General features: G+C 36.1%; 40 non-coding genes across 40 annotated transcripts; all 40 read right to left on the bottom strand.

Annotated features, from left to right (window-relative positions):
• Positions 1-51: 51 nt before the first annotated feature.
• Positions 52-368, bottom strand: LOC148511138 (Nuclear RNase P). Its single transcript, XR_015868944.1, has one exon.
• Positions 369-673: 305 nt separating this feature from the next.
• Positions 674-986, bottom strand: LOC148511139 (Nuclear RNase P). Its single transcript, XR_015869064.1, has one exon.
• Positions 987-1,293: 307 nt separating this feature from the next.
• LOC148511140 (Nuclear RNase P) lies at positions 1,294-1,606 on the bottom strand. The gene has a single exon (XR_015869133.1).
• Positions 1,607-1,913: 307 nt separating this feature from the next.
• LOC148511141 (Nuclear RNase P) lies at positions 1,914-2,226 on the bottom strand. Its single transcript, XR_015869066.1, has one exon.
• Positions 2,227-2,533: 307 nt separating this feature from the next.
• LOC148511142 (Nuclear RNase P) lies at positions 2,534-2,846 on the bottom strand. Its single transcript, XR_015868789.1, has one exon.
• Positions 2,847-3,136: 290 nt separating this feature from the next.
• On the bottom strand, positions 3,137-3,449 carry LOC148511143 (Nuclear RNase P). The gene has a single exon (XR_015869349.1).
• Positions 3,450-3,756: 307 nt separating this feature from the next.
• On the bottom strand, positions 3,757-4,067 carry LOC148511144 (Nuclear RNase P). Its single transcript, XR_015868769.1, has one exon.
• Positions 4,068-4,357: 290 nt separating this feature from the next.
• LOC148511145 (Nuclear RNase P) lies at positions 4,358-4,670 on the bottom strand. The gene has a single exon (XR_015869326.1).
• Positions 4,671-4,972: 302 nt separating this feature from the next.
• On the bottom strand, positions 4,973-5,286 carry LOC148511146 (Nuclear RNase P). The gene has a single exon (XR_015868874.1).
• Positions 5,287-5,592: 306 nt separating this feature from the next.
• LOC148511147 (Nuclear RNase P) lies at positions 5,593-5,904 on the bottom strand. Its single transcript, XR_015868806.1, has one exon.
• Positions 5,905-6,211: 307 nt separating this feature from the next.
• On the bottom strand, positions 6,212-6,524 carry LOC148511148 (Nuclear RNase P). Its single transcript, XR_015868784.1, has one exon.
• Positions 6,525-6,831: 307 nt separating this feature from the next.
• On the bottom strand, positions 6,832-7,144 carry LOC148511149 (Nuclear RNase P). Its single transcript, XR_015869097.1, has one exon.
• Positions 7,145-7,451: 307 nt separating this feature from the next.
• LOC148511150 (Nuclear RNase P) lies at positions 7,452-7,764 on the bottom strand. The gene has a single exon (XR_015868841.1).
• Positions 7,765-8,071: 307 nt separating this feature from the next.
• LOC148511151 (Nuclear RNase P) lies at positions 8,072-8,384 on the bottom strand. Its single transcript, XR_015869206.1, has one exon.
• A 307-nt stretch (positions 8,385-8,691) lies between these two features.
• LOC148511152 (Nuclear RNase P) lies at positions 8,692-9,004 on the bottom strand. Its single transcript, XR_015868875.1, has one exon.
• A 307-nt stretch (positions 9,005-9,311) lies between these two features.
• Positions 9,312-9,624, bottom strand: LOC148511153 (Nuclear RNase P). The gene has a single exon (XR_015869195.1).
• A 307-nt stretch (positions 9,625-9,931) lies between these two features.
• LOC148511154 (Nuclear RNase P) lies at positions 9,932-10,243 on the bottom strand. The gene has a single exon (XR_015868859.1).
• Positions 10,244-10,550: 307 nt separating this feature from the next.
• On the bottom strand, positions 10,551-10,863 carry LOC148511155 (Nuclear RNase P). Its single transcript, XR_015869228.1, has one exon.
• A 308-nt stretch (positions 10,864-11,171) lies between these two features.
• On the bottom strand, positions 11,172-11,484 carry LOC148511156 (Nuclear RNase P). Its single transcript, XR_015869083.1, has one exon.
• A 307-nt stretch (positions 11,485-11,791) lies between these two features.
• Positions 11,792-12,104, bottom strand: LOC148511157 (Nuclear RNase P). The gene has a single exon (XR_015868834.1).
• Positions 12,105-12,411: 307 nt separating this feature from the next.
• LOC148511158 (Nuclear RNase P) lies at positions 12,412-12,724 on the bottom strand. The gene has a single exon (XR_015869225.1).
• Positions 12,725-13,031: 307 nt separating this feature from the next.
• LOC148511159 (Nuclear RNase P) lies at positions 13,032-13,344 on the bottom strand. The gene has a single exon (XR_015868845.1).
• A 306-nt stretch (positions 13,345-13,650) lies between these two features.
• Positions 13,651-13,963, bottom strand: LOC148511160 (Nuclear RNase P). Its single transcript, XR_015868945.1, has one exon.
• Positions 13,964-14,271: 308 nt separating this feature from the next.
• LOC148511161 (Nuclear RNase P) lies at positions 14,272-14,584 on the bottom strand. The gene has a single exon (XR_015869324.1).
• A 307-nt stretch (positions 14,585-14,891) lies between these two features.
• Positions 14,892-15,204, bottom strand: LOC148511162 (Nuclear RNase P). Its single transcript, XR_015868835.1, has one exon.
• A 307-nt stretch (positions 15,205-15,511) lies between these two features.
• LOC148511163 (Nuclear RNase P) lies at positions 15,512-15,824 on the bottom strand. The gene has a single exon (XR_015869340.1).
• A 307-nt stretch (positions 15,825-16,131) lies between these two features.
• Positions 16,132-16,444, bottom strand: LOC148511164 (Nuclear RNase P). The gene has a single exon (XR_015868946.1).
• A 306-nt stretch (positions 16,445-16,750) lies between these two features.
• Positions 16,751-17,063, bottom strand: LOC148511165 (Nuclear RNase P). The gene has a single exon (XR_015868836.1).
• Positions 17,064-17,370: 307 nt separating this feature from the next.
• On the bottom strand, positions 17,371-17,683 carry LOC148511166 (Nuclear RNase P). Its single transcript, XR_015869196.1, has one exon.
• A 307-nt stretch (positions 17,684-17,990) lies between these two features.
• LOC148511167 (Nuclear RNase P) lies at positions 17,991-18,302 on the bottom strand. The gene has a single exon (XR_015868861.1).
• A 307-nt stretch (positions 18,303-18,609) lies between these two features.
• LOC148511168 (Nuclear RNase P) lies at positions 18,610-18,922 on the bottom strand. Its single transcript, XR_015868802.1, has one exon.
• Positions 18,923-19,230: 308 nt separating this feature from the next.
• LOC148511169 (Nuclear RNase P) lies at positions 19,231-19,543 on the bottom strand. The gene has a single exon (XR_015869107.1).
• Positions 19,544-19,849: 306 nt separating this feature from the next.
• Positions 19,850-20,162, bottom strand: LOC148511170 (Nuclear RNase P). The gene has a single exon (XR_015868837.1).
• Positions 20,163-20,469: 307 nt separating this feature from the next.
• On the bottom strand, positions 20,470-20,782 carry LOC148511171 (Nuclear RNase P). The gene has a single exon (XR_015869341.1).
• Positions 20,783-21,090: 308 nt separating this feature from the next.
• Positions 21,091-21,403, bottom strand: LOC148511172 (Nuclear RNase P). The gene has a single exon (XR_015869084.1).
• A 307-nt stretch (positions 21,404-21,710) lies between these two features.
• Positions 21,711-22,023, bottom strand: LOC148511173 (Nuclear RNase P). Its single transcript, XR_015868822.1, has one exon.
• A 307-nt stretch (positions 22,024-22,330) lies between these two features.
• LOC148511174 (Nuclear RNase P) lies at positions 22,331-22,643 on the bottom strand. The gene has a single exon (XR_015868947.1).
• Positions 22,644-22,949: 306 nt separating this feature from the next.
• On the bottom strand, positions 22,950-23,262 carry LOC148511175 (Nuclear RNase P). Its single transcript, XR_015868872.1, has one exon.
• Positions 23,263-23,569: 307 nt separating this feature from the next.
• Positions 23,570-23,882, bottom strand: LOC148511176 (Nuclear RNase P). Its single transcript, XR_015869182.1, has one exon.
• A 307-nt stretch (positions 23,883-24,189) lies between these two features.
• On the bottom strand, positions 24,190-24,502 carry LOC148511177 (Nuclear RNase P). The gene has a single exon (XR_015868842.1).
• Positions 24,503-24,571: the final 69 nt, after the last annotated feature.

Genomic DNA, 24,571 nt, shown 5'->3' on the forward strand with positions numbered 1-24,571 from the left:
GGAAATAGATACATTTAGAGCAGCCTAAGATGAGGCATACATTAGCAAAATGTGGAGAGAGAGTAGTCTGAATTGAGTCGGAAAGCAGCTATGTGCTTCCTCTCAGCCATTGAACTTAAATTTGCCAGCCTTGAGCCAATTCCAAGCTTGAGAACTTTGCATCAATAGCAGCACAGGAGTTTTAGTGCATACAGTGTCTTCTGCTTTGAAGTTACCAGCTGAACAATTTTGATGGGAACTCACTTGCTTCAGTCAAGAAATGCTCTGTGAGAGCAGCATGTGGCTCTAATCTCAGACCTTCCCCAAGGTTAGTTTTAGGAGCAACTACAGTGCTCTGCATGTAGCCTCACCACTGAGCTTCTCTCCACATATTGAGCATTTAGTTTCAAGACTGTTTTAAAGCTCAACTTTGAAGGTGTCAGAAAACTTAGGGTGACACAGGAAATTAAAAATGTAAAAATAAAATACACAGCCCACATCTCTATAAAAAAAGGATTTGAAAACTTTCAAACTTTTAGAGTAAAAAAATGGTGACCTTATAAAATATAGGTTTTAAATTGAAGAATTAAATCCAGTTGTGATTCTAACTGAATATTCAAATTTTCAATATTTATAGATAAGGAAATAGAAACATTTAGAGCAGCCTAAGATGAGGCATACATTAGCAAAATGTGGAGAGAGAGTAGTCTGAATTGAGTTGGAAAGCAGCTATGTACTTCCTCTCACCCATTGAACTTAAATTTGCCAGCCATGAGCCAATTCCAAGCTTGAGAACGTTGCATCAATAGCAGCACATGAGTTTTAGTGCATACAGTGTCTTCTGCTTTGAAGTTACAAGCTGACCAATATTGAAGGGAACTCACTTGCTTCAGTCAAGAAATGCTCTGTGAGAGCAGCATGTGGCTCTAATCTCAGACCTTCCCCAAGGTAAGTTTTTGGAGCAACTACAGTACTCTGCATGTAGCCTCACCACTGAGCTTCTCTCCACATATTGAGCATTTAGTTTCAAGACTGTTTTAAAGCTCAACTTCGAAGATGTCAGAAAACTTAGGGTGACACAGGAAATTAAAAATGTAAAAATCAAACTAACAGCCCACATCTCTATAAAATAAGGATTTGAAAACTTTCAAATTTTTAGAGTAAAAAAATGATGACCTTATAAAATATAGGTTTTAAATTGAAGAATTAAATCCAGTTGAGTTTCTAACTGAATATTCAAATTTTCACTTTTCATAGATAGGGAAATAGATACATTTAGAGCAGCCTAAGATGAGGCATACATTAGCAAAATGTGGAGAGAGAGTAGTCTGAATTGAGTTGGAAAGCAGCTATGTGCTTCAGCTCAGCCATTGAACTTAAATTTGCCAGCCATGAGCCAATTCCAAGCTTGAGAACTTTGCATCAATAGCAGCACATGAGTTTTAGTGCATACAGTGTCTTCTGCTTTGAAGTTACAAGCTGACCAATGTTGATGGGAACTCACTTGCTTCAGTCAAGAAATGCTCTGTGAGAGCAGCATGTGGCTCAAATCTCAGACCTTCCCCAAGGTTAGTTTTAGGAGCAACTACAGTACTCTGCATGTAGCCTCACCACTGAGCTTCTCTCCACATATTGAGCATTTAGTTTCAAGACTGTTTTAAAGCTTAACTTTGAAGATGTCAGAAAACTTAGGGTGACACAGGAAATTAAAAATGTAAAAATCAAATTAACAGCCCACATCTCTATAAAATAAGTATTTGACAACTTTCATACTTTTAGAGTAAAAAAATTATGACCTTATAAAATATAGGTTTTAAATTGAAGAATTAAATCCAGTTGAGTTTCTAACTGAATGTTCAAATTTTCACTTTTCATAGATAGGGAAATAGATACATTTAGAGCAGCCTAAGATGAGGCATACATTAGCAAAATGTGGAGAGAGAGTAGTCTGAATTGAGTTGGAAAGCAGCTATATACTTCCTCTCACCCATTGAACTTAAATTTGCCAGCTATGAGCCAATTCCAAGCTTGAGAACTTTGCATCAATAGCAGCACAGGAGTTTTAGTGCATACAGTGTCTTCTGCTTTGAAGTTACAAGCTGACCAATATTGATGAGAACTCACTTGCTTCAGTCAAGAAATGCTCTGTGAGAGCAGCATGTGGCTCTAATCTCAGACCTTCCCCAAGGTTAGTTTTCAGAGCAACTACAGTACTCTGCATGTAGCCTCACCACTGAGCTTCTCTCCACATATTGAGCATTTAGTTTCATGACTGTTTTAAAGCTCAACTTCGAAGATGTCAGAAAACTTAGGGAGACACAGGAAATTAAAAATGTAAAAATCAAACTAACAGCCCACATCTCTATAAAATAAGGATTTGAAAACTTTCAAATTTTTAGAGTAAAAAAATGATGACCTTATAAAATATAGGTTTTAAATTGAAGAATTAAATCCAGTTGAGTTTCTAACTGAATATTCAAATTTTCACTTTTCATAGATAGGGAAATAGATACATTTAGAGCAGCCTAAGATGAGGCATACATTAGCAAAATGTGGAGAGAGAGTAGTCTGAATTGAGTCGGAAAGCAGCTATGTACTTCCTCTCAGCCATTGAACTTAAATTTGCTAGCCATGAGCCAATTCCAAGCTTGAGAACTTTGCATCAATAGCAACACATGATTTTTAGTGCATTCAGTGTCTTCTGCTTTGAAGTTACAAGCTGACCAATATTGATGGGAACTCACTTGCTTCAGTCAAGAAATGCTCTGTGAGAGCAGCATGTGGCTCTAATCTCATACCTTCCCCAAGGTTTGTTTTAGGAGCAACTACAGTACTCTGCATGTAGCCTCACCACTGAGCTTCTCTCCACATATTGAGCATTTAGTTTCAAGACTGTTTTAAAGCTCAATTTCGAAGATGTCACAGGAAATTAAAAATGTAAAAATCAAATTAACAGCCCACATCTCTATAAAATAAGGATTTGAAAACTTTCAAATTTTTAGAGTAAAAAATTGATGACCCTATAAAATATAGGTTTTAAATTGAAGTAATAAATCCAGTTGAGTTTCTAACTGATTATTCAAACTTTCACTTTTCATAGATAGGGAAATAGATACATTTAGAGCAGCCTAAGATGAGGCATACATTAGCAAAATGTGGAGAGAGAGTAGTCTGAATTGAGTTGGAAAGCAGCTATGTGCTTCATCTCAGCCATTGAACTTAAATTTGCCAGCCATGAGCCAATTCCAAGCTTGAGAACTTTGCATCAATAGCAGCACATGAGTTTTAGTGCATACAGTGTCTTCTGCTTTGAAGTTACAAGTTGACCAATGTTGATGGGAACTCACTTGCTTCAGTCAAGAAATGTTCTGTGAGAGCAGCATGTGGCTCAAATCTCAGACCTTCCCCAAGGTTTGTTTTAGAAGCAACTACAGTACTCTGCATGTAGCCTCACCACTGAGCTTCTCTCCACATATTGAGCATTTAGTTTCAAGACTGTTTTAAAGCTTAACTTTGAAGATGTCAGAAAACTTAGGGTGACACAGGAAATTAAAAATGTAAAAATCAAATTAACAGCCCACATCTCAAAAAAATCAGGATTTGAAAACTTTCAAATTTTTAGAGTAAAAAAATGATGACCTTATAAAATATAGGTTTTAAATTGAAGTATTAAATCCAGTTGAGTTTCTAACTGAATATTCAAATTTTCACTTTTCATAGATAGGGAAATAGATACATTTAGAGCATCCTAAGATGAGGCATACATTAGCAAAATGTGGAGAGAGAGTAGTCTGAATTGAGTTGGAATGCAGCTATGTACTTCCTCTCAGCCATTGAACTTAAATTTGCCAGCCATGAGCCAATTCCCAGCTTGAGAACTTTGCATCAATAGCAGCACATGAGTTTTAATGCATAGTGTCTTCTGTTTTGAAGTTACAAGCTGACCAATATTGATGGGAACTCACTTGCTTCAGTGAAGAAATGCTCTGTGAGAGCAGCATGTGGCTCTAATCTCAGACCTTCCCCAAGGTTAGTTTTAGGAGCAACTACAGTACTCTGCATGTAGCCTCACCACTGAGCTTCTCTCCACATATTGAGCATTTAGTTTCAAGACTGTTTTAAAGCTCAATTTCGAAGATGTCACAGGAAATTAAAAATGTAAAAATCAAATTAACAGCCCACATCTCTATAAAATAAGGATTTGAAAACTTTCAAAGTTTTAGAGTAAAAAAATGATGACCTTATAAAATATAGGTTTTAAATTGAAGAATTAAATCAAGTTGAGTTTCTAACTGAATATTCAAATTTTCACTTTTCATAGATAGGGAAATAGATACATTTAGAGCAGCCTAAGATGAGGCATACATTAGCAAAATGTGGAGAGAGAGTAGTCTGAATTGAGATGGAAAGCAGCTATGTACTTCCTCTCAGCCATAGAACTTAGATTTGCCAGCCATGAGCCAATTCCAAGCTTGAGAACTTTGCATCAATAGCAGCACAGGAGTTTTAATGCATACAGTGTCTTCTGCTTTGAAGATACAAGCTGACCAATATTGATGGGAACTCACTTGCTTCAGTCAAGAAATGCTCTGTGAGAGCAGCATGTGGCTCTAATCTCAGACCTTCCCCAAGGTTAGTTTTAGGAGCAACTACAGTACTCTGCATGTAGCCTCACCACTGAGCTTCTCTCCACATATTGAGCATTTAGTTTCAAGACTGTTTTAAAGCTCAACTTCGTAGATGTCAGAAAACTTAGGGTGACACAGGAAATTAAAAATTTAAAAATCAAATTAACAGCCCACATCTCTATAAAATAAGTATTTGAAAACTTTCAAATTTTTAGAGTAAAAAAATGATGACCTTATAAAATATAGGTTTTAAATTGAAGTATTAAATCCAGTTGAGTTTCTAACTGAATATTCAAATTTTCACTTTTCATAGATAGGGAAATAGATACATTTAGAGCAGCCTAAGATGAGGCATACATTAGCAAAATGTGGAGAGTAGTCTGAATTGAGTTGGAAAGCAGCTATGTGCTTCATCTCAGCCATTGAACTTAAATTTGCCAGCCATGAGCCAATTCCAAGCTTGACAACTTTGCATCAATAGCAGCACATGAGTTTTAGTGCATACAGTGTCTTCTGCTTTGAAGTTACAAGCTGACCAATGTTGATGGAAACTCAATTGCTTCAGTCAAGAAATGCTCTGTGAGAGCAGCATGTGGCTCAAATCTCAGACCTTCCCCCAGATTAGTTTTAGGAGCAACTACAGTACTCTGCATGTAGCCTCACCACTGAGCTTCTCTCCACAAATTGAGCATTTAGTTTCAAGACTGTTTTAAAGCTTAACTTTGAATATGTCAGAAAACTTAGGGTGACACAGGAAATTAAAAATGTAAAAATCAAATTAACAGCCCACATCTTTATAAAATAAGGATTTGAAACTTTCAAACTTTTAGAGTAAAAAAATGATGACCTTATAAAATATAGGTTTTAAATTGAAGTATTAAATCCAGTTGAGTTTCTAACTGAATATTCAAATTTTCACTTTTCATAGATAAGGAAATAGATACATTTAGAGCAGCCTAAGATGAGGCATACATTAGCAAAATGTGGAGAGAGAGTAGTCTGAATTGAGATGGAAAGCAGCTATGTACTTCCTCTCAGCCATTGAACTTAGATTTGCCAGCCATGAGCCAATTCCAAACTTGAGAACTTTGCATCAATAGGAGCACAGGAGTTTTAATGCATACAGTGTCTTCTGCTTTGAAGTTACAAGCTGACCAATATTGATGGGAACTCACTTGCTTCAGTCAAGAAATGCTCTGTGAGAGCAGCATGTGGCTCTAATCTCAGACCTTCCCCAGGTTAGTTTTAGGAGCAACTACAGTACTCTGCATGTAGCCTCACCACTGAGCTTCTCTCCACATATTGAGCATTTAGTTTCAAGACTGTTTTAAAGCTCAACTTCGTAGATGTCAGAAAACTTAGGGTGACACAGGAAATTAAAAATGTAAAAATCAAATTAACAGCCCACATCTCTATAAAATAAGGATTTGAAAACTTTCAAATTTTTAGAGTAAAAAAATGATGACCTTATAAAATATAGGTTTTAAATTGAAGAATTAAATCCAGTTGTGTTTCTAACTGAATATTCAAATTTTAACTTTTCATAGATAAGGAAATAGATACATTTAGAACAGCCTAAGATGAGGCATACATTAGCAAAATGTGGAGGGAGAGTAGTCTGAGTTGAGTCGGAAAGCAGCTATGTACTTCCTCTCAGCCATTGAACTTAAATTTGCCAGCCATGAGCCAATTCCAAGCTTGAGAACTTTGCATCAATAGCAGCACAGGAGTTTTAGTGCATACAGTGTCTTCTGCTTTGAAGTTACAAGCTGACCAATATTGATGGGAACTCACTTGCTTCAGTCAAGAAATGCTCTGTGAGAGCAGCATGTGGCTCTAATCTCAGACCTTCCCCAAAGTTAGTTTTAGGAGCAACTACAGTACTCTGCATGTAGCCTCACCACTGAGCTTCTCTCCACATATTGAGCATTTAGTTTCAAGACTGTTTTAAAGCTCAACTTCGAAGATGTCAGAAAACTTAGGGTGACACAGGAAATTAAAAATGTAAAAATCAAACTAACAGCCCACATCTCTATAAAATAAGGATTTGAAAACTTTCAAATTTTTAGAATAAAAAAATGATGACCTTATAAAATATAGGTTTTAAATTGAAGAATTAAATCCAGTTGAGTTTCTAACTGAATATTCAAATTTTCACTTTTCATAGATAGGGAAATAGATACATTTAGAGCAGCCTAAGATGAGGCATACATTAGCAAAATGTGGAGAGAGAGTAGTCTAAATTGAGTTGGAAAGCAGCTACGTACTTCCTCTCAGCCATTGAACTTAAATTTGCCAGCCATGAGCCAATTCCAAGCTTGAGAACTTTGCATCAATAGCAGCACATGAGTTTTAGTGCATACAGTGTCTTCTGCTTTGAAGTTACAAGCTGACCAATATTGATGGGAACTCACTTGCTTCAGTCAAGAAATGCTCTGTGAGAGCAGCATGTGGCTCTAATCTCAGACCTTCCCCAAGGTTTGTTTTAGGAGCAACTACAGTACTCTGCATGTAGCCTCACCACTGAGCTTCTCTCCACATATTGAGCATTTAGTTTCAAGACTGTTTTAAAGCTCAATTTCGAAGATGTCAGAAAACTTAGGGTGACACAGGAAATTAAAAATGTAAAAATCAAATTAACAGCCCACATCTCTATAAAATAAGGATTTGAAAACTTTCAAATTTTTAGAGTAAAAAAATGATGACCTTATAAAATATAGGTTTTAAATTGAAGAATTAAATCCAGTTGAGTTTCTAACTGAATATTCAAATTTTCACTTTTCATAGATAGGGAAATAGATACATTTAGAGCAGCCTAAGATGAGGCATACATTAGCGAAATGTGGAGAGAGAGTAGTCTGAATTGAGATGGAAAGCAGCTATGTACTTCCTCTCAGCCATTGAACTTAGATTTGCCAGCCATGAGCCAATTCCAAGCTTGAGAACTTTGCATCAATAGCAGCACAGGAGTTTTAGTGCATACAGTGTCTTCTGCTTTGAAGTTACCAGCTGACCAATATTGATGGGATCTCACTTACTTCAGTCAAGAAATGCTCTGTGAAAGCAGCATGTGGCTCTAATCTCAGACCTTCCCCAAGGTTAGTTTTAGGAGCAACTACAGTATTCTGCATGTAGCCTCACAACTGAGCTTCTCTCCACATATTGAGCATTTAGTTTCAAGACTGTTTTAAAGCTCAATTTCGAAGATGTCAGAAAACTTAGGGTGACACAGGAAATTAAAAATGTAAAAATCAAATTAACAGCCCACATCTCTATAAAATAAGGATTTGCAAACTTTAAAATTTTTAGAGTAAAAAAATGATGACCTTATAAAATATAGGTTTTAAATTGAAGAATTAAATCCAGTTGAGTTTCTAACTGAATATTAAAATATTCACTTTTCATAGATAGGGAAATAGATACATTTAGAGCAGCCTAAGATGAGGCATACATTAGCAAAATGTGGAGAGAGAGTAGTCTAAATTGAGTTGGAAAGCAGCTATGTACTTCCTCTCAGCCATTGAACTTAAATTTGCCAGCCATGAGCAAATTCCAAGCTTGAGAACTTTGCATCAATAGCAGCACATGAGTTTTAGTGCATACAGTGTCTTCTGCTTTGAAGTTACAAGCTGACCAATATTGATGGGAACTCACTTGCTTCAGTCAAGAAATGCTCTGTGAGAGCAGCATGTGGCTCTAATCTCAGACCTTCCCCAAGGTTAGTTTTAGGAGCAACTACAGTACTCTGCATGTAGCCTCACCACTGAGCTTCTCTCCACATATTGAGCATTTAGTTTCAAGACTGTTTTAAAGCTCAACTTCGTAGATGTCAGAAAACTTAGGGTGACACAGGAAATTAAAAATGTAAAAATCAAATTAACAGCCCACATCTCTATAAAATAAGTATTTGAAAACGTTCTTACTTTTAGAGTAAAAAAATGATGACCTTATAAAATATAGGTTTTAAATTGAAGAATTAAATCCAGTTGTGTTTCTAACTGAATATTCAAATTTTCACTTTTCATAGATAAGGAAATAGATACATTTAGAGCAGCCTAAGATGAGGCATACATTAGCAAAATGTGGAGGGAGAGTAGTCTGAGTTGAGTCGGAAAGCAGCTATGTACTTCCTCTCAGCCATTGAACTTAAATTTGCCAGCCATGAGCCAATTCCAAGCTTGAGAACTTTGCATCAATAGCAGCACAGGAGTTTTAGTGCATACAGTGTCTTCTGCTTTGAAGTTACCAGCTGACCAATATTGATGGAATCTCACTTACTTCAGTCAAGAAATGCTCTGTGAAAGCAGCATGTGGCTCTAATCTCAGACCTTCCCCAAGGTTAGTTTTAGGAGCAACTACAGTATTCTGCATGTAGCCTCACAACTGAGCTTCTCTCCACATATTGAGCATTTAGTTTCAAGACTGTTTTAAAGCTCAATTTCGAAGATGTCAGAAAACTTAGGGTGACACAGGAAATTAAAAATGTAAAAATCAAATTAACAGCCCACATCTCTTTAAAATCAGGATTTGAAAACTTTAAAATTTTTAGAGTAAAAAAATGATGACCTTATAAAATATAGGTTTTAAATTGAAGTATTAAATCCAGTTGAGTTTCTAACTGAATATTCAAATTTTCACTTTTCATAGATAGGGAAATAGATACATTTAGAGCAGCCTAAGATGAGGCATACATTAGCAAAATGTGGAGAGAGAGTAGTCTGAATTGAGTTGGAAAGCAGCTATGTACTTCCTCTCAGCCATTGAACTTAAATTTGCCAGCCATGAGCCAATTCCAAGCTTGAGAACTTTGCATCAATAGCAACACATGAGTTTTAGTGCATACAGTGTCTTCTGCTTTGAAGTTACAAGCTGACCAATTTTGATGGGAACTCACTTGCTTCAGTCAAGAAATGCTCTGTGAGAGCAGCATGTGGATCTAATCTCAGACCTTCCCCAAGGTTTGTTTTAGGAGCAACTACAGTACTCTGCATGTAGCCTCACCACTGAGCTTCTCTCCACATATTGAGCATTTAGTTTCAAGACTGTTTTAAAGCTCAACTTTGATGGTGTCAGAAAACGTAGGGTGACACAGGAAATTAAAAATGTAAAAATAAAATTCACAGCCCACATCTCTATAAAATAAGGATTTGAAAACTTTCAAACTTTTAGAGTAAAAAAATGATGACCTTATAAAATATAGGTTTTAAATTGAAGAATTAAATCCAGTTGTGTTTCTAACTGAATATTCAAATTTTCAATATTTATAGATAAGGAAATAGATACATTTAGAGCAGCCCAAGATGAGGCATACATTAGCAAAATGTGGAGAGTGAGTAGTCTGAATTGAGTCGGAAAGCAGCTATGTACTTCCTCTCAGCCATTGAACTTAATTTGCCAGCCATGAGCCAATTCCAAGCTTGAGAACTTTGCATCAATAGCAGCACAGGAGTTTTAGTGCATACAGTGTCTTCTGCTTTGAAGTTACCAGCTGACCAATATTGATGGGATCTCACTTACTTCAGTCAAGAAATGCTCTGTGAAAGCAGCATGTGGCTCTAATCTCAGACCTTCCCCAAGGTTAGTTTTAGGAGCAACTACAGTATTCTGCATGTAGCCTCACAACTGAGCTTCTCTCCACATATTGAGCATTTAGTTTCAAGACTGTTTTAAAGCTCAATTTCGAAGATGTCAGAAAACTTAGGGTGACACAGGAAATTAAAAATGTAAAAATCAAATTAACAGCCCACATCTCTATAAAATCAGGATTTGAAAACTTTCAAATTTTTAGAGTAAAAAAATGATGACCTTATAAAATATTGGTTTTAAATTGAAGTATTAAATCCAGTTGAGTTTCTAACTGAATATTCAAATTTTCACTTTTCATAGATAGGGAAATAGATACATTTAGAGCAGCCTAAGATGAGGCATACATTAGCAAAATGTGGAGAGAGAGTAGTCTGAATTGAGTTGGAAAGCAGCTATGTACTTCCTCTCAGCCATTGAACTTAAATTTGCCAGCCATGAGCCAATTCCAAGCTTGAGAACTTTGCATCAATAGCAGCACATAAGTTTTAGTTCATACAGTGTCTTCTGCTTTGAAGTTACAAGCTGACCAATATTGATGGGAACTCACTTGCTTCAGTCAAGAAATGCTCTGTGAGAGCAACATGTGGCTCTAATCTCAGACCATCCCCAAGGTTAGCTTTAGGAGCAACTACAGTACTCTGCATGTAGCCTCACCACTGAGCTTCTCTCCACATATTGAGCATTTAGTTTCAAGACTGTTTTAAAGCTCAATTTCGAAGATGTCAGAAAACTTAGGGTGACACAGGAAATTAAAAATGTAAAAATCAAATTAACAGCCCACATCTCTATAAAATCAGGATTTGAAAACTTTAAAATTTTTAGAGAAAAAAAAATGATGACCTTATAAAATATAGGTTTTAAATTGAAGTATTAAATCCAGTTGAGTTTCTAACTAAATATTCAAATTTTCACTTTTCATAGATAGGGAAATAGATACATTTAGAGCAGCCTAAGCTGAGGCATACATTAGCAAAATGTGGAGAGAGAGTAGTCTGAATTGAGTTGGAAAGCAGCTATGTACTTCCTCTCAGCCATTGAACTTAAATTTGCTAGCAATGAGCCAATTCCAAGCTTGAGAACTTTGCATCAATAGCAACACATGAGTTTTAGTGCATACAGTGTCTTCTGCTTTGAAGTTACAAGCTGACCAATATTGATGGGAACTCACTTGCTTCAGTCAAGAAATGCTCTGTGAGAGCAGCATGTGGCTCTAATCTCAGACCTTCCCCAAGGTTTGTTTTAGGAGCAACTACAGTACTCTGCATGTAGCCTCACCACTGAGCTTCTCTCCACATATTGAGCATTTAGTTTCAAGACTGTTTTAAAGCTCAACTTTGATGGTGTCAGAAAACTTAGGGTGACACAGGAAATTAAAAATGTAAAAATAAAATTCACAGCCCACATCTCTATAAAATAAGGATTTGAAAACTTTCAAACTTTTAGAGTAAAAAAATGATGACCTTATAAAATATTGGTTTTAAATTGAAGAATTAAATCCAGTTGTGTTTCTAACTGAATATTCAAATTTTCAATATTTATAGATAAGGAAATAGATACATTTAGAGCAGCCCAAGATGAGGCATACATTAGCAAAATGTGGAGAGAGAGTAGTCTGAATTGAGTCGGAAAGCAGCTATGTACTTCCTCTCAGCCATTGAACTTAAATTTGCCAGCCATGAGCCAATTCCAAGCTTGAGAACTTTGCATCAATAGCAGCACAGGAGTTTTAGTGCATACAGTGTCTTCTGCTTTGAAGTTACCAGCTGACCAATATTGATGGGATCTCACTTACTTCAGTCAAGAAATGCTCTGTGAAAGCAGCATGTGGCTCTAATCTCAGACCTTCCCCAAGGTTAGTTTTAGGAGCAACTACAGTATTCTGCATGTAGCCTCACAACTGAGGTTCTCTCCACATATTGAGCATTTAATTTCAAGACTGTTTTAAAGCTCAACTTCGAAGATGTCAGAAAACTTAGGGTGACACAGGAAATTAAAAATGTAAAAATCAAACTAACAGCCCACATCTCTATAAAATAAGGATTTGAAAACTTTCAAATTTTTAGAGTAAAAAAATGAAGACCTTATAAAATATAGGTTTTAAATTGAAGAATTAAATCCAGTTGAGTTTCTAACTGAATATTAAAATTTTCACTTTTCATAGATAGGGAAATAGATACATTTAGAGCAGCCTAAGATGAGGCATACATTAGCAAAATGTGGAGAGAGAGTAGTCTAAATTGAGTTGGAAAGCAGCTATGTACTTCCTCTCAGCCATTGAACTTAAATTTGCCAGCCATGAGCCAATTCCAAGCTTGAGAACTTTGCATCAATAGCAGCACAGGAGTTTTAATGCATACAGTGTCTTCTGCTTTGAAGTTACAAGCTGACCAATATTGATGGGAACTCACTTGCTTCAGTCAAGAAATGCTCTGTGAGAGCAGTATGTGGCTCTAATCTCAGACCTTCCCCAAGGTTTGTTTTAGGAGCAACTACAGTACTCTGCATGTAGCCTCACCACTGATCTTCTCTCCACATATTGAGCATTTAGTTTCAAGACTGTTATAAAGCTCAACTTCGAAGATGTCAGAAAACTTAGGGTGACACAGGAAATTAAAAATGTAAAAATCAAATTAACAGCCCACATCTCTATAAAATAAGGATTTGAAAGCTTTCAAATTTTTAGAGTAAAAAAATGATGACCTTATAAAATATAGGTTTTAAATTGAAGAATTAAATCCAGTTGAGTTTCTAACTGAATATTAAAATTTTCACTTTTCATAGATAGGGAAATAGATACATTTAGAGCAGCCTAAGATGAGGCATACATTAGCAAAATGTGGAGAGAGAGTAGTCTGAATTGAGATGGAAAGCAGCTATGTACTTCCTCTCAGCCATTGAACTTAGATTTGCCAGCCATGAGCCAATTCCAAGCTTGAGAACTTTGCATCAATAGCAGCACAGGAGTTTTAGTGCATACAGTGTCTTCTGCTTTGAAGTTACCAGCTGACCAATATTGATGGGATCTCACTTACTTCAGTCAAGAAATGCTCTGTGAAAGCAGCATGTGGCTCTAATCTCAGACCTTCCCCAAGGTTTGTTTTAGGAGCAACTACAGTATTCTGCATGTAGCCTCACAACTGAGCTTCTCTCCACATATTGAGCATTTAGTTTCAAGACTGTTTTAAAGCTCAATTTCGAAGATGTCAGAAAACTTAGGGTGACACAGGAAATTAAAAATGTAAAAATCAAATTAACAGCCCACATCTCTATAAAATCAGGATTTGAAAACTTTAAAATTTTTGAGTAAAAAATTGATGACCTTATAAAATATAGGTTTTAAATTGAAGTATTAAATCCAGTTGAGTTTCTAACTGAATATTCAAATTTTCACTTTTCATAGATAGGGAAATAGATACATTTAGAGCAGCCTAAGATGAGGCATACATTAGCAAAATGTGGAGAGAGAGTAGTCTGAATTGAGTTGGAAAGCAGCTATGTACTTCCTCTCAGCCATTGAACTTAAATTTGCCAGCCATGAGCCAATTCCAAGCTTGAGAACTTTGCATCAATAGCAGCACATAAGTTTTAGTGCATACAGTGTCTTCTGCTTTGAAGTTACAAGCTGACCAATATTGATGGGAACTCACTTGCTTCAGTCAAGAAATGCTCTGTGAGAGCAGCATGTGGCTCTAATCTCAGACCTTCCCCAAGGTTAGCTTTAGGAGCAACTACAGTACTCTGCATGTAGCCTCACCACTGAGCTTCTCTCCACATATTGAGCATTTAGTTTCAAGACTGTTTTAAAGCTCAATTTCGAAGATGTCAGAAAACTTAGGGTGACACAGGAAATTAAAAATGTAAAAATAAAATTAACAGCCCACATCTCTATAAAATCAGGATTTGAAAACTTTAAAATTTTTAGAGAAAAAAAAATTATGACCTTATAAAATATAGGTTTTAAATTGAAGTATTAAATCCAGTTGAGTTTCTAACTAAATATTCAAATTTTCACTTTTCATAGATAGGGAAATAGATACATTTAGAGCAGCCTAAGATGAGGCATACATTAGCAAAATGTGGAGAGAGAGTAGTCTGAATTGAGATGGAAAGCAGCTATGTACTTCCTCTCAGCCATTGAACTTAAATTTGCTAGCAATGAGCCAATTCCAAGCTTGAGAACTTTGCATCAATAGCAACACATGAGTTTTAGTGCATACAGTGTCTTCTGCTTTGAAGTTACAAGCTGACCAATATTGATGGGAACTCACTTGCTTCAGTCAAGAAATGCTCTGTGAGAGCAGCATGTGGCTCTAATCTCAGACCTTCCCCAAGGTTTGTTTTAGGAGCAACTACAGTACTCTGCATGTAGCCTCACCACTGAGCTTCTCTCCACATATTGAGCATTTAGTTTCAAGACTGTTTTAAAGCTCAACTTTGATGGTGTCAGAAAACTTAGGGTGACACAGGAAATTAAAAATGTAAAAATAAAATTCACAGCCCACATCTCTATAAAATAAGGATTTGAAAACTATCAAACTTTTAGAGTAAAAAAATGATGACCTTATAAAATATTGGTTTTAAATTGAAGAATTAAATCCAGTTGTGTTTCTAACTGAATATTCAAATTTTCAATATTTATAGATAAGGAAATAGATACATTTAGAGCAGCCCAAGATGAGGCATACATTAGCAAAATGTGGAGAGAGAGTAGTCTGAATTGAGTCGGAAAGCAGCTATGTACTTCCTCTCAGCCATTGAACTTAAATTTGCCAGCCATGAGCCAATTCCAAGCTTGAGAACTTTGCATCAATAGCAGCACAGGAGTTTTAGTGCATACAGTGTCTTCTGCTTTGAAGTTACCAGCTGACCAATATTGATGGGATCTCACTTACTTCAGTCAAGAAATGCTCTGTGAAAGCAGCATGTGGCTCTAATCTCAGACCTTCCCCAAGGTTAGTTTTAGGAGCAACTACAGTATTCTGCATGTAGCCTCACAACTGAGGTTCTCTCCACATATTGAGCATTTAGTTTCAAGACTGTTTTAAAGCTCAACTTCGAAGATGTCAGAAAACTTAGGGTGACACAGGAAATTAAAAATGTAAAAATCAAACTAACAGCCCACATCTCTATAAAATAAGGATTTGAAAACTTTCAAATTTTTAGAGTAAAAAAATGAAGACCTTATAAAATATAGGTTTTAAATTGAAGAATTAAATCCAGTTGAGTTTCTAACTGAATATTAAAATTTTCACTTTTCATAGATAGGGAAATAGATACATTTAGAGCAGCCTAAGATGAGGCATACATTAGCAAAATGTGGAGAGAGAGTAGTCTAAATTGAGTTGGAAAGCAGCTATGTACTTCCTCTCAGCCATTGAACTTAAATTTGCCAGCCATGAGCCAATTCCAAGCTTGAGAACTTTGCATCAATAGCAGCACAGGAGTTTTAATGCATACAGTGTCTTCTGCTTTGAAGTTACAAGCTGACCAATATTGATGGGAACTCACTTGCTTCAGTCAAGAAATGCTCTGTGAGAGCAGCATGTGGCTCTAATCTCAGACCTTCCCCAAGGTTTGTTTTAGGAGCAACTACAGTATTCTGCATGTAGCCTCACAACTGAGCTTCTCTCCACATATTGAGCATTTAGTTTCAAGACTGTTTTAAAGCTCAATTTCGAAGATGTCAGAAAACTTAGGGTGACACAGGAAATTAAAAATGTAAAAATCAAATTAACAGCCCACATCTCTATAAAATCAGGATTTGAAAACTTTCAAATTTTTAGAGTAAAAAAATGATGACCTTATAAAATATTGGTTTTAAATTGAAGTATTAAATCCAGTTGAGTTTCTAACTGAATATTCAAATTTTCACTTTTCATAGATAGGGAAATAGATACATTTAGAGCAGCCTAAGATGAGGCATACATTAGCAAAATGTGGAGAGAGAGTAGTCTGAATTGAGTTGGAAAGCAGCTATGTACTTCCTCTCAGCCATTGAACTTAAATTTGCCAGCCATGAGCCAATTCCAAGCTTGAGAACTTTGCATCAATAGCAGCACATAAGTTTTAGTGCATACAGTGTCTTCTGCTTTGAAGTTACAAGCTGACCAATATTGATGGGAACTCACTTGCTTCAGTCAAGAAATGCTCTGTGAGAGCAGCATGTGGCTCTAATCTCAGACCTTCCCCAAGGTTAGCTTTAGGAGCAACTACAGTACTCTGCATGTAGCCTCACCACTGAGCTTCTCTCCACATATTGAGCATTTAGTTTCAAGACTGTTTTAAAGCTCAATTTCGAAGATGTCAGAAAACTTAGGGTGACACAGGAAATTAAAAATGTAAAAATAAAATTCACAGCCCACATCTCTATAAAATAAGGATTTGAAAACTTTCAAACTTTTAGAGTAAAAAAATGATGACCTTATAAAATATTGGTTTTAAATTGAAGAATTAAACCAGTTGTGTTTCTAACTGAATATTCAAATTTTCAATATTTATAGATAAGGAAATAGATACATTTAGAGCAGCCCAAGATGAGGCATACATTAGCAAAATGTGGAGAGAGAGTAGTCTGAATTGAGTCGGAAAGCAGCTATGTACTTCCTCTCAGCCATTGAACTTAAATTTGCCAGCCATGAGCCAATTCCAAGCTTGAGAACTTTGCATCAATAGCAGCACAGGAGTTTTAGTGCATACAGTGTCTTCTGCTTTGAAGTTACCAGCTGACCAATATTGATGGGATCTCACTTACTTCAGTCAAGAAATGCTCTGTGAAAGCAGCATGTGGCTCTAATCTCAGACCTTCCCCAAGGTTAGTTTTAGGAGCAACTACAGTATTCTGCATGTAGCCTCACAACTGAGGTTCTCTCCACATATTGAGCATTTAGTTTCAAGACTGTTTTAAAGCTCAATTTCGAAGATGTCAGAAAACTTAGGGTGACACAGGAAATTAAAAATGTAAAAATCAAATTAACAGCCCACATCTCTATAAAATCAGGATTTGAAAACTTTAAAATTTTTAGAGTAAAAAAATGATGACCTTATAAAATATAGGTTTTAAATTGAAGTATTAAATCCAGTTGAGTTTCTAACTGAATATTCAAATTTTCACTTTTCATAGATAGGGAAATAGATACATTTAGAGCAGCCTAAGATGAGGCATACATTAGCAAAATGTGGAGAGAGAGTAGTCTGAATTGAGTTGGAAAGCAGCTATGTACTTCCTCTCAGCCATTGAACTTAAATTTGCCAGCCATGAGCCAATTCCAAGCTTGAGAACTTTGCATCAATAGCAACACATGAGTTTTAGTGCATACAGTGTCTTCTGCTTTGAAGTTACAAGCTGACCAATTTTGATGGGAACTCACTTGCTTCAGTCAAGAAATGCTCTGTGAGAGCAGCATGTGGATCTAATCTCAGACCTTCCCCAAGGTTTGTTTTAGGAGCAACTACAGTACTCTGCATGTAGCCTCACCACTGAGCTTCTCTCCACATATTGAGCATTTAGTTTCAAGACTGTTTTAAAGCTCAACTTTGATGGTGTCAGAAAACTTAGGGTGACACAGGAAATTAAAAATGTAAAAATAAAATTCACAGCCCACATCTCTATAAAATAAGGATTTGAAAACTTTCAAACTTTTAGAGTAAAAAAATGATGACCTTATAAAATATAGGTTTTAAATTGAAGAATTAAATCCAGTTGTGTTTCTAACTGAATATTCAAATTTTCAATATTTATAGATAAGGAAATAGATACATTTAGAGCAGCCCAAGATGAGGCATACATTAGCAAAATGTGGAGAGTGAGTAGTCTGAATTGAGTCGGAAAGCAGCTATGTACTTCCTCTCAGCCATTGAACTTAATTTGCCAGCCATGAGCCAATTCCAAGCTTGAGAACTTTGCATCAATAGCAGCACAGGAGTTTTAGTGCATACAGTGTCTTCTGCTTTGAAGTTACCAGCTGACCAATATTGATGGGATCTCACTTACTTCAGTCAAGAAATGCTCTGTGAAAGCAGCATGTGGCTCTAATCTCAGACCTTCCCCAAGGTTAGTTTTAGGAGCAACTACAGTATTCTGCATGTAGCCTCACAACTGAGCTTCTCTCCACATATTGAGCATGTAGTTTCAAGACTGTTTTAAAGCTCAATTTCGAAGATGTCAGAAAACTTAGGGTGACACAGGAAATTAAAAATGTAAAAATCAAATTAACAGCCCACATCTCTATAAAATCAGGATTTGAAAACTTTCAAATTTTTAGAGTAAAAAAATGATGACCTTATAAAATATTGGTTTTAAATTGAAGTATTAAATCCAGTTGAGTTTCTAACTGAATATTCAAATTTTCACTTTTCATAGATAGGGAAATAGATACATTTAGAGCAGCCTAAGATGAGGCATACATTAGCAAAATGTGGAGAGAGAGTAGTCTGAATTGAGTTGGAAAGCAGCTATGTACTTCCTCTCAGCCATTGAACTTAAATTTGCCAGCCATGAGCCAATTCCAAGCTTGAGAACTTTGCATCAATAGCAGCACATAAGTTTTAGTGCATACAGTGTCTTCTGCTTTGAAGTTACCAGCTGACCAATATTGATGGAATCTCACTTACTTCAGTCAAGAAATGCTCTGTGAAAGCAGCATGTGGCTCTAATCTCAGACCTTCCCCAAGGTTAGTTTTAGGAGCAACTACAGTATTCTGCATGTAGCCTCACAACTGAGCTTCTCTCCACATATTGAGCATTTAGTTTCAAGACTGTTTTAAAGCTCAATTTCGAAGATGTCAGAAAACTTAGGGTGACACAGGAAATTAAAAATGTAGAAATCAAATTAACAGCCCACATCTCTATAAAATCAGGATTTGAAAACTTTAAAATTTTTAGAGAAAAAAAAATGATGACCTTATAAAATATAGGTTTTAAATTGAAGTATTAAATCCAGTTGAGTTTCTAACTAAATATTCAAATTTTCACTTTTCATAGATAGGGAAATAGATACATTTAGAGCAGCCTAAGATGAGGCATACATTAGCAAAATGTGGAGAGAGAGTAGTCTGAATTGAGTTGGAAAGCAGCTATGTACTTCCTCTCAGCCATTGAACTTAAATTTGCTAGCAATGAGCCAATTCCAAGCTTGAGAACTTTGCATCAATAGCAACACATGAGTTTTAGTGCATACAGTGTCTTCTGCTTTGAAGTTACAAGCTGACCAATATTGATGGGAACTCACTTGCTTCAGTCAAGAAATGCTCTGTGAGAGCAGCATGTGGCTCTAATCTCAGACCTTCCCCAAGGTTAGCTTTAGGAGCAACTACAGTACTCTGCATGTAGCCTCACCACTGAGCTTCTCTCCACATATTGAGCATTTAGTTTCAAGACTGTTTTAAAGCTCAATTTCGAAGATGTCAGAAAACTTAGGGTGACACAGGAAATTAAAAATGTAAAAATAAAATTCACAGCCCACATCTCTATAAAATAAGGATTTGAAAACTTTCAAACTTTTAGAGTAAAAAAATGATGACCTTATAAAATATTGGTTTTAAATTGAAGAATTAAACCAGTTGTGTTTCTAACTGAATATTCAAATTTTCAATATTTATAGATAAGGAAATAGATACATTTAGAGCAGCCCAAGATGAGGCATACATTAGCAAAATGTGGAGAGAGAGTAGTCTGAATTGAGTCGGAAAGCAGCTATGTACTTCCTCTCAGCCATTGAACTTAAATTTGCCAGCCATGAGCCAATTCCAAGCTTGAGAACTTTGCATCAATAGCAGCACAGGAGTTTTAGTGCATACAGTGTCTTCTGCTTTGAAGTTACCAGCTGACCAATATTGATGGGATCTCACTTACTTCAGTCAAGAAATGCTCTGTGAAAGCAGCATGTGGCTCTAATCTCAGACCTTCCCCAAGGTTAGTTTTAGGAGCAACTACAGTATTCTGCATGTAGCCTCACAACTGAGGTTCTCTCCACATATTGAGCATTTAGTTTCAAGACTGTTTTAAAGCTCAATTTCGAAGATGTCAGAAAACTTAGGGTGACACAGGAAATTAAAAATGTAAAAATCAAATTAACAGCCCACATCTCTATAAAATCAGGATTTGAAAACTTTAAAATTTTTAGAGTAAAAAAATGATGACCTTATAAAATATAGGTTTTAAATTGAAGTATTAAATCCAGTTGTGTTTCTAACTGAATATTCAAATTTTCACTTTTCATAGATAGGGAAATAGATACATTTAGAGCAGCCTAAGATGAGGCATACATTAGCAAAATGTGGAGAGAGAGTAGTCTGAATTGAGTTGGAAAGCAGCTATGTACTTCCTCTCAGCCCTTGAACTTAAATTTGCCAGCCATGAGCCAATTCCAAGCTTGAGAACTTTGCATCAATAGCAACACATGAGTTTTAGTGCATACAGTGTCTTCTGCTTTGAAGTTACAAGCTGACCAATTTTGATGGGAACTCACTTGCTTCAGTCAAGAAATGCTCTGTGAGAGCAGCATGTGGATCTAATCTCAGACCTTCCCCAAGGTTTGTTTTAGGAGCAACTACAGTACTCTGCATGTAGCCTCACCACTGAGCTTCTCTCCACATATTGAGCATTTAGTTTCAAGACTGTTTTAAAGCTCAATTTCGAAGATGTCAGAAAACTTAGGGTGACACAGGAAATTAAAAATGTAAAAATCAAATTAACAGCCCACATCTCTATAAAATCAGGATTTGAAAACTTTAAAATTTTTAGAGAAAAAAAAATGATGACCTTATAAAATATAGGTTTTAAATTGAAGTATTAAATCCAGTTGAGTTTCTTACTAAATATTCAAATTTTCACTTTTCATAGATAGGGAAATAGATACATTTAGAGCAGCCTAAGATGAGGCATACATTAGCAAAATGTGGAGAGAGAGTAGTCTGAATTGAGTTGGAAAGCAGCTATGTACTTCCTCTCAGCCATTGAACTTAAATTTGCTAGCAATGAGCCAATTCCAAGCTTGAGAACTTTGCATCAATAGCAACACATGAGTTTTAGTGCATACAGTGTCTTCTGCTTTGAAGTTACAAGCTGACCAATATTGATGGGAACTCACTTGCTTCAGTCAAGAAATGCTCTGTGAGAGCAGCATGTGGCTCTAATCTCAGACCTTCCCCAAGGTTTGTTTTAGGAGCAACTACAGTACTCTGCATGTAGCCTCACCACTGAGCTTCTCTCCACATATTGAGCATTTAGTTTCAAGACTGTTTTAAAGCTCAACTTTGATGGTGTCAGAAAACTTAGGGTGACACAGGAAATTAAAAATGTAAAAATAAAATTCACAGCCCACATCTCTATAAAATAAGGATTTGAAAACTTTCAAACTTTTAGAGTAAAAAAATGATGACCTTATAAAATATTGGTTTTAAATTGAAGAATTAAATCCAGTTGTGTTTCTAACTGAATATTCAAATTTTCAATATTTATAGATAAGGAAATAGATACATTTAGAGCAGCCCAAGATGAGGCATACATTAGCAAAATGTGGAGAGAGAGTAGTCTGAATTGAGTCGGAAAGCAGCTATGTACTTCCTCTCAGCCATTGAACTTAAATTTGCCAGCCATGAGCCAATTCCAAGCTTGAGAACTTTGCATCAATAGCAGCACAGGAGTTTTAGTGCATACAGTGTCTTCTGCTTTGAAGTTACCAGCTGACCAATATTGATGGGATCTCACTTACTTCAGTCAAGAAATGCTCTGTGAAAGCAGCATGTGGCTCTAATCTCAGACCTTCCCCAAGGTTAGTTTTAGGAGCAACTACAGTATTCTGCATGTAGCCTCACAACTGAGCTTCTCTCCACATATTGAGCATTTAGTTTCAAGACTGTTTTAAAGCTCAATTTCGAAGATATCAGAAAACTTAGGGTGACACAGGAAATTAAAAATGTAAAAATCAAATTAACAGCCCACATCTCTATAAAATCAGGATTTGAAAACTTTCAAATTTTTAGAGTAAAAAAATGATGACCTTATAAAATATTGGTTTTAAATTGAAGTATTAAATCCAGTTGAGTTTCTAACTGAATATTCAAATTTTCACTTTTCATAGATAGGGAAATAGATACATTTAGAGCAGCCTAAGATGAGGCATACATTAGCAAAATGTGGAGAGAGAGTAGTCTGAATTGAGTTGGAAAGCAGCTATGTACTTCCTCTCAGCCATTGAACTTAAATTTGCCAGCCATGAGCCAATTCCAAGCTTGAGAACTTTGCATCAATAGCAGCACATAAGTTTTAGTGCATACAGTGTCTTCTGCTTTGAAGTTACAAGCTGACCAATATTGATGGGAACTCACTTGCTTCAGTCAAGAAATGCTCTGTGAGAGCAGCATGTGGCTCTAATCTCAGACCTTCCCCAAGGTTAGCTTTAGGAGCAACTACAGTACTCTGCATGTAGCCTCACCACTGAGCTTCTCTCCACATATTGAGCATTTAGTTTCAAGACTGTTTTAAAGCTCAATTTCGAAGATGTCAGAAAACTTAGGGTGACACAGGAAATTAAAAATGTAAAAATAAAATTCACAGCCCACATCTCTATAAAATAAGGATTTGAAAACTTTCAAACTTTTAGAGTAAAAAAATGATGACCTTATAAAATATTGGTTTTAAATTGAAGAATTAAACCAGTTGTGTTTCTAAATGAATATTAAAATTTTCAATATTTATAGATAAGGAAATAGATACATTTAGAGCAGCCCAAGATGAGGCATACATTAGCAAAATGTGGAGAGAGAGTAGTCTGAATTGAGTCGGAAAGCAGCTATGTACTTCCTCTCAGCCATTGAACTTAAATTTGCCAGCCATGAGCCAATTCTAAGCTTGAGAACTTTGCATCAATAGCAGCACAGGAGTTTTAGTGCATACAGTGTCTTCTGCTTTGAAGTTACCAGCTGACCAATATTGATGGGATCTCACTTACTTCAGTCAAGAAATGCTCTGTGAAAGCAGCATGTGGCTCTAATCTCAGACCTTCCCCAAGGTTAGTTTTAGGAGCAACTACAGTATTCTGCATGTAGCCTCACAACTGAGGTTCTCTCCACATATTGAGCATTTAGTTTCAAGACTGTTTTAAAGCTCAACTTCGAAGATGTCAGAAAACTTAGGGTGACACAGGAAATTAAAAATGTAAAAATCAAACTAACAGCCCACATCTCTATAAAATAAGGATTTGCAAACTTTAAAATTTTTAGAGTAAAAAAATGAAGACCTTATAAAATATAGGTTTTAAATTGAAGAATTAAATCCAGTTGAGTTTCTAACTGAATATTAAAATTTTCACTTTTCATAGATAGGGAAATAGATACATTTAGAGCAGCCTAAGATGAGGCATACATTAGCAAAATGTGGAGAGAGAGTAGTCTAAATTGAGTTGGAAAGCAGCTATGTACTTCCTCTCAGCCATTGAACTTAAATTTGCCAGCCATGAGCCAATTCCAAGCTTGAGAACTTTGCATCAATAGCAGCACAGGAGTTTTAATGCATACAGTGTCTTCTGCTTTGAAGTTACAAGCTGACCAATATTGATGGGAACTCACTTGCTTCAGTCAAGAAATGCTCTGTGAGAGCAGCATGTGGCTCTAATCTCAGACCTTCCCCAAGGTTTGTTTTAGGAGCAACTACAGTACTCTGCATGTAGCCTCACCACTGATCTTCTCTCCACATATTGAGCATTTAGTTTCAAGACTGTTATAAAGCTCAACTTCGAAGATGTCAGAAAACTTAGGGTGACACAGGAAATTAAAAATGTAAAAATCAAATTAACAGCCCACATCTCTATAAAATAAGGATTTGAAAGCTTTCAAATTTTTAGAGTAAAAAAATGATGACCTTATAAAATATAGGTTTTAAATTGAAGAATTAAATCCAGTTGAGTTTCTAACTGAATTTTCAAATTTTCACTTTTCATAGATAGGGAAATAGATACATTTAGAGCAGCCTAAGATGAGGCATACATTAGCGAAATGTGGAGAGAGAGTAGTCTGAATTGAGATGGAAAGCAGCTATGTACTTCCTCTCAGCCATTGAACTTAGATTTGCCAGCCATGAGCCAATTCCAAGCTTGAGAACTTTGCATCAATAGCAGCACAGGAGTTTTAGTGCATACAGTGTCTTCTGCTTTGAAGTTACCAGCTGACCAATATTGATGGGATCTCACTTACTTCAGTCAAGAAATGCTCTGTGAAAGCAGCATGTGGCTCTAATCTCAGACCTTCCCCAAGGTTAGTTTTAGGAGCAACTACAGTATTCTGCATGTAGCCTCACAACTGAGCTTCTCTCCACATATTGAGCATTTAGTTTCAAGACTGTTTTAAAGCTCAATTTCGAAGATGTCAGAAAACTTAGGGTG

The sequence above is a fragment of the Taudactylus pleione genome, unplaced genomic scaffold (assembly GCF_031769625.1).
Source record: "Taudactylus pleione unplaced genomic scaffold, aTauple2 ptg000311l, whole genome shotgun sequence".
Classification (NCBI taxonomy): Eukaryota; Metazoa; Chordata; class Amphibia; order Anura; family Myobatrachidae; genus Taudactylus; species Taudactylus pleione.